The sequence below is a fragment of the Sinocyclocheilus grahami genome, unplaced genomic scaffold, assembly GCF_001515645.1.
Source record: "Sinocyclocheilus grahami isolate Dianchi unplaced genomic scaffold, SAMN03320097.WGS_v1.1 scaffold1094.1, whole genome shotgun sequence".
Taxonomy (NCBI): domain Eukaryota; kingdom Metazoa; phylum Chordata; class Actinopteri; order Cypriniformes; family Cyprinidae; genus Sinocyclocheilus; species Sinocyclocheilus grahami.
Genome location: NW_015506273.1, coordinates 155045 through 167956, shown reverse-complemented (window position 1 = coordinate 167956; position 12912 = coordinate 155045). Strand labels below are relative to the sequence as shown.

General features: G+C 36.3%; 1 protein-coding gene and 1 long non-coding RNA gene across 2 annotated transcripts in view; both read right to left on the bottom strand.

Annotated features, from left to right (window-relative positions):
• Nucleotides 1–12912, bottom strand: part of LOC107566705 (NACHT, LRR and PYD domains-containing protein 3-like) — a 168944-nt gene that overhangs the window by 46476 nt on the left and 109556 nt on the right. The gene's annotated exons all lie outside the window — the stretch shown is intronic.
• LOC107566708 (uncharacterized) overlaps nt 5075–12912 on the bottom strand; it is a 12781-nt gene continuing 4943 nt past the window's right edge. The window contains exons 2-4 of the long non-coding RNA XR_001606541.1: nt 6631–6801; nt 6312–6482; nt 5075–5109 (exon numbers count right to left, since the gene is read on the bottom strand). This is a non-coding gene — a long non-coding RNA (uncharacterized lncRNA). The remainder of the gene's footprint in view (nt 5110–6311; nt 6483–6630; nt 6802–12912) is intronic.

The window sequence follows — 12912 nt, the reverse complement described above, 5'->3', positions numbered from 1 at the left end:
ATTTTATGTGGTTGAAAATACTGCATAGTTGTGATGCATTGTGACGCCAAGCACTGAGCGCATTCATCTTTGGCTAAGTGCCAGCCAAAGCGTGAAATCAGGTCTGACTCTGAATTTAGCAGTCGGTCACTTGATGCACTGAACATTGTAATCTCACCTCAGTGTCTTCAGTTGACAGTCTGGATCCTCTAGTAAATCATTGAGCTGCTTCACTCCTGATTGTCCAGGATCATTTCCTCTGAGATCCAGCTCTATCAGGTGTGAAGGGTTTGATCTCAGAGCTGAAGCCAGAGCTTTATAACCTTCTTCAGTGATACTGCAGTCTGAAAGACTAGAACAGAGGTGAAAATGGAACATTTATGTGATTAATTCATTATTCTAGAAACTCAAGAAATGAAAGTTTACTTGTATGTCAGATTACTTTTTTCAAATAAATGAGTAACGTAATGCAGTGCTTTTTAAATTAACAACAAATTAACTGATTTACTTTTTCAAACAAGTAAAGCATGTTATTCTTTTTTTTTCATTCATGCCAGAATGTTTCAGTGGAATGCTGTTGTACTTATTTGTAGCACTGGATTAGTTCTGTCAGTGAGCTCTCATGTGCAGCGGTCATAAACCTAAACTGACATTGTCATGACAACCAGTGCAACAGGACAAAATGTTGACTACAGAATGACTACAACATTTTTTCACATAATACATTGTGAAAATTGAACTACAGCATTGTGAAAATATTCAGGTGAGAAAAAAAATTGCTTCCTGCCATTACAATAACAAAATAATGCTTATACATGCGTATACATGCTATATAAACACACACACACACACACTTTTTGACATGATTGCTTACTGATGAGTAACTATTTAAACAAACAAAAGGCCCAGAGTTACACAGCAACTCACCAGAGCTTCTCTAGCTTACAGTTCTCTTTCAGCCCGTCTGAGAGCAGCTTCACTCCTGAATCCTGCAGATTATTATTGCTCAGGTCAAGATCCTTCAGACTGCTGGAGTCTGAACTGAGAACCGAAGCAAGAGCTGAACAGCTTTCATCTGTTAGATCACACTTACTTAGCCTGAAAATAATAATTGAACATTGCATTATCCAATGAGTTTTCAAGTAATGCGGCTATGTGCTTATATACATATTTTTTTATATATACATACAGTATGTGTGTGTGGGGGTGTGTTGTGGTCAACTAGTTCCCTAAATGCCACTTAAAATTAGTGTCTGAGAGATTATAAAAAAACTAAATGCTACAAATTAAATTTCAATTGTCAATTAAAACAAAAGGGAAAAGACAGAGGAAACAGAATATCTAGTTAAACCATATTATTATGATTGTTATTTTGTTCAGTGTAGCTGCTGGTGAAATGTACTCACTTGAGTATCTTCAGTTCACACACAGGATTCTTCAGTCCCTCACAGATCTCTTTGACTCCTGAGTCCAGCAGACGGCTGTTGTTCAGGTTCATCTCTTTCAGGATGGTTTTGGAGGAGAGAACAGTAGTTAGAACTGAACAGCTTTTCTCTGTCCACTTACAATTATTCAGCCTAAACAGAAAAACAGCATTATTATTTTTTTCAACACACATCAGATCATTAGGTCTTTATTTTTGCTCACAGATGTGACTGACAGTCTTTTATAATGAATAAACAGAAGTTATAATGTATAAATCATGTTCACTCACTTCATTGTCTCCAGTTTGCTATGAGAGTCCATCAAAAGAGCTGAGAGTTTCTCTCCATCCAGGTCTCCTAATTTATCTTCACTCAGATCCAGCTCTGTCAGTAATAATGGACTTTTACCCAGAACTTTAGTGAGATAATCACACGCTTCCTCTGCAGCAGGACTTTTCAGAAACCTGCAGGATGTAGAAGAGAATTAAGAATTTAGGTTTTTGGACAAGAGGCATTATGTTTCCACTCCTCGAGAGTTTTGGGGGTGGCTGCTGTAAAAGCTTAGTCAGAGGGTGTTTAGCCAATTTGGAAAAAGAAATTCAGATACTTTAAGAAACCATGAAAACTGTGTACAGGACAGGTTGTATTGGTCATTAGTGGACCATATAGCTAAGATGCTAATCGTGCTCCACATGCAGCCGCTAGAGGGCACAATCCATGCATGAAATAAATGTATTTAAAAATAGTATTTAGTATACTGTTCAGTAACTTTTTAGGGTCAATTTGCTATTCACGTGGAACATATTTTAAAAATTACAGAAGAATCACACATCTGTTCTGTTAATACAATGTAATATAATGCTCCTAATCTTGCATATTGTATGTGATGTGATTAAAAAAAATAATCAAAAGAAGACATGACTTCTCAACTGATTATTGATGGAGCACTGCAGCATGGTTGCAGAAAGTTCATTTTAAAGTACAACTTTTAAATATGTTAAGATTTCTCCACCTGATGGTGTTCAATTTATAGCGCCCATCCTGTATTAAATCATTGAGCTGCTTCACTCCTGATGGTCCAGGATCATTTCCTGTGAGATCCAGCTCTATCAGGTGTGAAGGGTTTGATCTCAGAGCTGAAGCCAGAGCTTTATAACCTTCTTCAGTGATACTGCAGTCTGAAAGTCTAGAACAGAAAATAATAGTTTTCTTTGTTGAGATACAGTTTATCATACAGATACTGAGCTTTATAAAGAACTTCTAACTAACAAAAATGTATGCTTATCTAGTGAGCTTTTCTCCCAAATAATCTATAAATAGATGCATTAACCAAATCCTTGATAATCAAAACTTAATAAATTAATAATTTGCCAAAAAGTAAATTTTATCATTATTCATTCACCCACATGCTGTGTTTAAAACTTAATTCTTGAGTCAAACACAAAAGCAGATGTTATGCAGAACATTAACCCCAGTCTAAGTGAAACTATATGAAAATAATAAATTGAACATTATTGTATATTAACATATAGTAATTTGGATTAATGTCAATACGCACTTCAGCTTTTCTAATCTGCATTGTTTGTTTTCTACCAGATGACAGATCTTTTTCATTCCTGAGTTTTCTAGTTTATTTCCACTCAGATCCAGCTCGATCAGGTTTGAAGGATTTAAATTAAATGCTGAAGTCAGAGCAGCACAACCTTCTGCTGTAATACTGTTATTATTCAGCCTGCAGAGAAAGAAAACAAAGACAGGAAACAATCTTCAGTTGATTTCAGCTACAATACTAATACAAAGCTAATAACAGAAGGATAAATCTATATCATGGTTCTTATTCTTCAAGCACTTTAAAGAACACAGAAAAGAACAGCAATGACAGCATTCTGAAAATGAAAAATACTCACGTCAGTGTGATGAGTTTACAGTGTTTATCCTGCAGTAGAGCAGAGATCTGATTCACTCGTGTGTCTCCTAGTTCATGTTCACTCAGATTCAGTTCTCTCAGGAGTAACGAGTTTTTACCCACAATTCCAGTCACATACTGACAGGCTTCATCTGCAGCAGGACCCAAAAACCTGCAGAAGAGAAGATGAAACAGGATTCAATTCAACTAAACTTTATGAAGAAATTGTATCTTGAGCAGCAGACTTTATTTGTGAAATAATATTTTTATTAATAATTCAACTGCATATAATTTATTTTTGTATTATTTCATCACATCTCACCTCAATGTCTTCAGTGAATAGTCTGGATCCTGTAGTAAATCACTGAGCTGCTTCACTCCTGATGGTCCAGGATCATTTCCTGTGAGATCCAGCTCTATCAGGTGTGAAGGGTTTGATCTCAGAGCTGAAGCCAGAGCTAGATAACCTTCTTCAGTGATACTGCAGTCTGAGAGTCTAGAGGAAGACCAAAAAAAATAAAACATTATTAATTTAGCATACTAATGTTTTTTTTACTATTGTAAAATATATTAATGATTCATTTTTAAATTCACCAAATTCAAACCTGAGTATCTGAAGTCTGCACTGAGAGTTTTCCAGTAGAGTGGAGATTTCAGTCACTCCAGAGTTTTCTAGTTTATTTCCACTCAGATCCAGCTCGATCAGGTTTGAAGGGTTTGAATTAAATGCTGAAGTCAGAGTGGCACAACCTTCTGCTGTAATACTGATGCAATTAAACCTGTAGAACAGAGAGAAAAAAAGCCATAAATACTATTATGCAACTAGTAGATTTGTCTCTTATTACTTTAGTCCACCAAAATGAGATTTACATGACAATATTATTTCAGTAGTTGTCCTTTTTTAACACATTGACTAAATTACTTACTTCAGTTTTTTCAGTCTACACTGTTCATTCTTAAACAGAGTCGAGAAGAACTTCATTACTGAATTTTTGAGTGTAGTCTGACTCAGATTCAGCTCTGTCAGATTTGAAGGGTTTGAATTGAAAGCTGCAGTCAATAAACGACAATCTTCTTCTGTGATATCGCTGTTATTCAGACTGTGTTAAGAGAAAAAACAGTTTCAGTTACAGTTTCAACTAAATATTTGTTAAATACTAAAGAGTTAGTTGTTAGAAGTATTAAACTATATTTAAAACATCCAGCAGAAAGTTCATAAGTATTGAAATTGTGATAATAATGATAAAACTTACATCAGTATTTTGAGTTTACAGTGTTTGTCCTGCAGTACCGTAGCAACTTTCATTAATCCTGAGAGTCCTAGTTCATGTTCACTCAGATTCAGTTCTCTCAGGAGTAACAGGTTTTCACCCAGAACTCTATTCACATACTGACAGGCTTCATCTGCAGCAGGACCCAAAAACCTGCAGAAGAGAAGATGAAACAGGATTCAGTTCAGTTCTCCATTAAACTTGGAGTAATGAAAAACAGCAGCCAAATCTGATGGATAAATATGTGAAATGGTTGTATTTACTTTTATGCATCAAATTACATTAGTGAATTTTTTTTTCTATAAATAATTCACCAGCACATAATTTAAGTTTGTATTATTTCATCACATCTCACCTCAGTGTCTTCAGCTGACAGTTTGGATCCTGTAGTAAATCATTGAGCTGCTTCACTCCTGATTGTCCAGGATCATTTCCTCTGAGATCCAGCTCTATCAGGTGTGAAGGGTTTGATCTCAGAGCTGAAGCCAGAGCTTTATAACCTTCTTCAGTGATACTGCAGTCTGAAAGTCTAACAAAAAGAGATTTAACACAAAATGCATTTGAGATTTTTTGCAGCAATATTAACTGTATTCAAAAATACCATTATTATTTATTTTCTCTGATTATTGAGGCAATACATAATTCATTATATTACAGAAGCATTTCTTTGCCTTTCTTTATCATATACAGTAATTTTGTTGGGATCCTGGAGATGCCCTGACATTTGTACAGAACAGTACAAAGACATTTGCACAGAGACATTTGTGCTAATTTCAATTACTTTTACCATCATACTGGCAATAGTTTCATTACATTACATTTAACACAAATTGTGCTACAGTAATAACAGGTATGTACACTATGGGCCCTATCATACACCCGGTGCAATGCGGTGCCTACATGTCATAATGGATAGTCAATCGCTTTCTTATGGGCACTGTTTTTCCGGTTTCACTTTAGCAAACAATCACGTTCAGCAAGGAGGGGGGAGAATTGAAAGGGGGTGCACAGCCCACGAAAGCCCCCCTTGGCGCCGGCCCTGCTCTCTGGAGAAGCATTCAGTCTTTGTTCTTGCAAATTCTGCCGTGTAAATAGCAAATCTGCCATGGCACGAGCACAACTGGCTCTTAAAGGGAATGGGAGATGAGACACTGATTGGTTTATTGCACGTTATGCCCAAAACACACCCATTACTCATTAAGAGAATAGGGACAACCCTTTTAGATCATGCGCTGGGCACGCCGACCGTTTTTCCCGTCGTTAAACTAGCTAAAGTGGATTCGGACACAGCTTGAGTGCACCTGCGCCGTGTGCTTTAGACCATGCACTTAGATCGTTAAAATAGGGCCCTATATCTGAGACATTTAAACTTGGCGAGTAAAAATAAATCTTTTTTTAAGGACAGTAAGATAAACATTATTTCACAAAACTTTTGAGTACTGGATTATGTAGGCCAGAGTTTTTGCTGCAACATGTTGTGAAAGCCATCCTGTTTCAGAAATAAGGTCACAGAAACCACCTTGTTTGTTTTATGTATTTTTGTTGAGTGAACACAATTAAAAGAAGACCCTTTCAAATGATGTCTTCTTTTTATTGGCATGACCATAAATGCTGTTATAAGGAAAAAAATCCAAGTGATTGTGCCAGGACCTCAGTCATCTCAAGAGGGTTAACTTTAAACAAAAAAAAGAATGCTGTTATTAAAATCAATGAGTGGTTCACTGAACTCACCTGAGTTTCTTCAGTGTGCAGTTTGTGTTTTCTAATCCGTTCTGGAGTTTCTTCACTCCTGAATCCTGCAGATTATTGTTGCTCAGGTCAAGTTCTTTCAGACTGGAGTTTGATCTCAGGACTGTAGCGAGAGCTGAACAGCTTTCCTCTGTTAGACCACACTTACGCAGACTAAAATATTAAACAGGAGAGGGGGAATTTACAAACACAACGTACTTGATTGATTATATCTAGAGAATACTTAGAAATATTGTGTTTTGGTCACATGAGTTCTTTAAGATACTTCAAATGTGCAATAATAAATTAAAAGAATACTCACATCAGTGTGTTGAGTTTACAGTGTTTATCCTGCAGTACAGCAGAGATCTGATTCACTCGTGTGTCTCCTAGCTTCTGTTCACTCAGATTCAGCTCTCTCAGGAGTAACGGGTTTTTACCCACAATTCCAGTCACAAACTGACAGGCTTCATCTGCAGCAGCACCCAAAAACCTGGAGACATGAGTAGTCAAGGGTATAGGTTTGATATTGAAATAAGCGGGCACATAAAAGCCTGTTTGGTTTGTACATTCATTTTAACAACATTAAGTTAAAGAGGGTGAACTTTATAATTCAACAAACTATGTATGTGCTAAACACATACCTTATGTTCTTACTTACGCTCATCCTTGAAAGAGTGCAGTTTTCTAGTGTATTTATTAACTTATCAGGTAATGTCAGTGGTATGACCCATTGCAGATGAATGACAAAAACAGTGCTTGCATATAAATATATTTTAACTGGTTTATTAAATTTATTGCTAGGGACAATTCAGTAGTCACTAGATATTGGTATGGTGTGAAGAGGAAGGTTGGAAAAACACAGGAACGATGGTGCAGCCACAATAGCACGTCATTGCGATGTCGTTTATTTCCAGTGTCCACAGTCCCAAAGTGCACAAATTTGCAAAATTACGACAAATAAACAAACACACACAAAAAAAAAATATTTACAAAATATTAGTGCTGTCAATCGATTAAAAAAAATTACTAATCAATCGCACATTTTTTCTGAAATTAATCACGATTAATCCTACCTAAAGTTTTTAAATATACTTTTATATTGCAATAATTTCAAACTCAATCTTCAAATTAATGTAGAAACAACAAAGACATTATATTTTTAATATTTGTTTAATGGCATCTTTTATTATGACTGAAGGCGAGTATCACCAATACTACTGATGTCTCTAGGAAATTGTAATTTTTTTCCTAATATTTAACCACTGACTACAGCCATTCAACATTACAGTATAATTGAGAGCTATCAATTTGAACAATTATTAGACTTTAAAAAATAGCAACTTCTAATTTAAGTGAACTTAAAACAGTCTTCACATAAACCCATTATAATAAATGTCATATATACAGGGCTCCAAACTGCGACTAAAACGGTCGCAAATTTCGATTTAAGATTTTGCTGAGGTCGCCACTGGCGACTATGCCTATGTATTTACATGTTATAACTTAAAAATTTGCATGTAATGCCTTTTTTCCTGATAGTTTCAAACAGGCCTCATCTCTGCCACACAGCAGCATTGTCGCACACAGTCTGCTAAACGCAGTTCAGCAGTGCCGCGCGAGAGAGATCGAAATGATGGAGACGTTAGAAGTGAAAGTGCAGAAAAACAGCATATATTTTGCTCACAACTTGAACAAACTACAACAGGTAAAGCTGTCAGTTGTGTGGATATTGGCAATATCGTTAACAATTCTCGTTTATAATCATTAATAATATGGCTTCTTCTTAAACGGTCGCAAATTTCGATTTAAGATTTTGCTGAGGTCGCCACTGGCGACTATGCCTATGTATTTACATGTTATAACTTAAAAATTTGCATGTAATGCCTTTTTTCCTGATAGTTTCAAACAGGCCTCATCTCTGCCACACAGCAGCATTGTCGCACACAGTCTGCTAAACGCAGTTCAGCAGTGCCGCGCGAGAGAGATCGAAATGATGGAGACGTTAGAAGTGAAAGTGCAGAAAAACAGCATATATTTTGCTCACAACTTGAACAAACTACAACAGGTAAAGCTGTCAGTTGTGTGGATATTGGCAATATCGTTAACAATTCTCGTTTATAATCATTAATAATATGGCTTCTTCTTAACAAGATCTTAGGTCTATGCTGTGTTCTATTAATGCGTGAACATTATTTGAAGCGCACTTGCTGTCCAGTAATTGCAAAAAGTTTTGTGCTTTGTTACTTTTTAATAAACAAAGTATCAACTTTAAAATTATTCCAAATTCAAACTAACTGAAATGTCTCATGTACAAGCTCATTCAGTGTTTCAAACTGCGGAAAACGTGTAAAGCTTGTAAACATTGCAACGTAATAGGCTATACATTTAGCTCATTAAATTAGCGTCATTACGTCACGTCTGTAAACATAAAGAAGTTGTCCCAGCTTCTAGGCTATCGCATGTGAGGATCCTGCAGGTGGCCGATCGTTTATAGCCTTTTCTCACAGCAGCCAGAAAAATTTAATGTATCATTTTGATGGCGGATTGTAATCCATAAAGGATTATGTGTTTATGAAACACATGTGAATGAAATTAAATTATATTCCAGTTATAAATGTGCTTCTGATTACAGATAGCCTGGGATTACAAAGATTTGTATTTTAAAGAAAACCAGTTCGAAAGGAGCATAATTTGCTTTTTGGGTTAAAATAATTTCTTAATATGAAATTCGAAGAGTATGACAATTAGATTAGACTGTGCAGAAATTGAAATCTACACGCTGATACACACTATAGGCAATGCTGATGTTGTTAACATTAATCATTTGAGAATAAAGTATAACAATAATAATAATTTGAACGGTTTGATGTGATATGAGCTAACAGATCTTTAGATTTAATCACCATTGTTAGCAAGATTTATGGTAATGCTTTTTTCCTCAGTTGGTCAGAACAAACGTGGAAGACTTGTTACTTACTTGTCTACTTACTTACTTCAGATGGCAATATATGGTGAAAATTCTTATTTGGGTCATATTCCAAGACGTAGGCTAGAATCTGTGATTGCGAAGTACAGTAAATATCCATACCGGCGCGGTGACTGACTGCCACACATACTCTTCAGAACATTAGATTAATCCGCTGGAGCCGTGCCGACTCACAACCCACGCAAGCTAGATAATTCCGCACCCAGCTGCAGTTCCAGGTTTTCAAACAGAGATGGCGACAAAGAGGCAAAACTTAGACAAAAAAGGTTCTTCTATGGCATTGTGCAGCACCTATATTTTTAAGAGTGTATGACAACATTTACAGGATGCATTGAGGAGGAGCCCAAACTACACTCAGTGACCAAGTGATGCTTATGGTCAATGAGATTCTGTGTAATGAACAATTCTTTGTAACTGTATATTTCAAGTTGGAAAAGACATTTAGTTCCCACTTTAAGTGAAAAGGAATTAGTGCTCTGCATTTAACCCATCCTAAGTGCACACACACAGCAGTGCACACACACACACACCGTGAAAACACACCCGGAGCAGTGGGCATCCATTTATGCTGCGGCGCCCGGGGAGCAGTTGGGGGTTCGGTGCCTTGCTCAAGGGCACCTCAGTCGTGGTGAGGGTGGAAGAGACATTGAATGTACATTGAAGGCTGTACATTCACTCCCCCCACCTACAATCCCTGCCGGTACGAGACTCGAACCCGCAACCTTTGGGTTACGAGTCCGACTCTATAACCATTAGGCCACGACTTCCCCTTTAAATTAACCTTAGTTCCCAGCTCATCTACAAGATGGATTAAAATGCTGATAAAGTCAAGAAAAGATGAGACATAAACACATGACAGTATGATTGAAATGTTAAAATGTAAAAAAAAAAAACACATTATAACTAGATGAGTAAAGATTGAAGACAAACTTTAAGTTGGCTTGAAAAAGTAGTTTAAAAAGCTTGCAATCTGAAAGTTTTCAGTTTGGAGTAGTTTAAAAGTTAAAATAGTTTTAAAGATTAAAGTTTAAATGTTTTCAAGGCAATACAGTCTATTAGAAAAACAGATAGGTATAAAACGCATTGCTAGGGTACCTGGGGTGGTTGCTAGGCTGTTTCTAGCATTACTAGCATGTTGTTAACATATTTTTTTTAGCATGATTAGCATGTTGCTAGCATGTTGCTAGCACAATTAGCATTTCACTAGCATGTTGCTAGCATGATAAACATGTTACTATAACATGGTTAGCATGTTGCTAGCATTATTAGCAAGTTACTACCATGTTGCTACCATGAATCTAGCATGATCAGCATGTTACTAGCATGATGTTAGCATGATTAGCAAGTTTACTAGCATGTTTATAACATGATTAGCATTTTATTAGCATGTTGTTAGTATGATAAGCATGTTACTAGCATGGTGTTAACATGATTAGCATGTTACTAGCATGATTCTAATGTGATTCACGTTTCTAGCATAATGATAGCATGTTTCTATCATGTTTAACAAGTTGCTAGCATTTTGCTAGCATGATTAGCAAGTTACTAGCATTTTGTTAACATGATTCTAACATGAGTAACAAGTTACTATCATGTTTCTAGCATGATTAGCATTTTACTAGCATGTTTTAACATGATTAGCAAGTTACTAGCATGTTGTTAACATGATTAACAAATTACTAGCATGTTTGCTAGCATGATTGACATGTTACTTGTATAATGCTAGCATGTTTCTAGCATGATTAGCAAGTGACTAGCATGTCACTAGCATGATTAGCAAGTTACTAGCATGTTGTTAACATGATTAACAAATTACTAGCATGTTTGCTAGCATGATTGACATGTTACTTGTATAATGCTAGCATGTTTCTAGCATGATTAGCAAGTGACTAGCATGTCACTAGCATGATTAGCAAGTGACTAGCATGTCACTAGCATTATTAGCAAGTGACTAACATGTCGTTAACATGACTAGCAAGTGACTAACATGTCATTAGCATGACTAGCAAGTTACTAGAATGTCGTTAGCATGTTTCTAGCATGCTGCTAGCATTATTAGCAAGTGCCTAACATGTTGCTAGCATTACTAGCAAGTTACTAGAAGCAAGAAGTTAGCAAGCACGATTAGCAAGTTACTAGCATTTCACTAGCATGTTTCTAGCATGATTAACATGTCACTAGCATTCTGTTAGCATGATTAACAAGTTATTAACATGTTGCAAGCATGATTAACAAGTTGCTAGAATGTTTCTAACATGATTAGCATTTTACTAGCATGTTTTAGCATTATTAGCAAGTTACTAGCATGTTGTTAACATGATTAGCAAGTTACTAGCATGTTGCTAGCATGATTGACATGATACTAGCAAAATGCTAGCATGTTTATAGCATGATTAACAAGTGACTAGCATGTCACTAGCATTATTAGCAAGTGACTAGCATATCGCTAACATGATTAACAAGTGAATAGCATTTCGTTAGCATGACTAGCAAGTGACTAGCATGTCATTAGCATGACTAGCAAGTTGTTAGCAAGTTACTAACATGTTGACAGCATGATTGACATGATACTAGCATAATGCTAGCATGATTAGCAAGTGACTAACATGTTGGTAGCATGACTAGCTAGTTACTAGAAGCAAGAAGTTAGCAAGCACGATTAGCAAAGTTACTAACATGTTTCTAGCATTATTAGCATGCCACTAGCATGCTGTTAGCATGATTAACAAGTTATTAGTATGTCACTATCATGATTAGAAAGTTACTAGCATGTCGTTAACATTTTTCTAGCATGATTAGTATGTTGCTAGCATGTTGCTAACATGATTAACAAGTTATTATCATGTTGCAAACATGATATACAAGTTGCTAGCATGTTTCTAGCATGGTTAGCAAATTACTAGCATGTTGTTAGCATCATTAACAAGTTTACTAGCATGTTTCTAGCATGATTAGCAAGTTACTAGCATGTTGTTAGCATGATTAGCAAGTTACTAACATTTTGTTAAAGGGGTCATATGATGCTGCTAAAAAGAACATTATTTTGTGTATTTGGTGTAATGAAATGTGTTTATGTGGTTTAAAGTTAAAATAAAACATCATTTTCCACATACTGTACATTATTGTTTCTCCTCTATGCCCCGCCTTTTTGAAACGCGTCGAGTTTTACAAAGCTCATCGGTCTGAAAAGCGAGGTGTGCTCTGATTGGCCAGCTATCCAATGCGTTGTGATTGGTCAAATACCTCAAGCGTGAGATGGAAATGTTACGTCCCTCACATACTGTTGATGCCGTGTCCGGCCGGAGCTATGAGACATAAACATTAAAACCCATTACAAACGAGGCATTTGTTGCATCCAGTGGGGACATAATTACTGATTATAATGACTTGTACTGTCTTTTTACGCGTTGCATTGCATCACGCCGCGTAAACATAAAACCTTGTCTGCATTTGTGATCAGAAAAATTACAAACAACAAGTGCTACTCTACACTGCTCAAAACTAGCGTTTGAATCATCAGTGGCAAATCCTTTACATGAAAACGTACTTACGTGAGTCAGAACTGCCGGCATTTTAGTCTAACGTTACTCTCCCAGGATCAGTAAACAGTCCTCC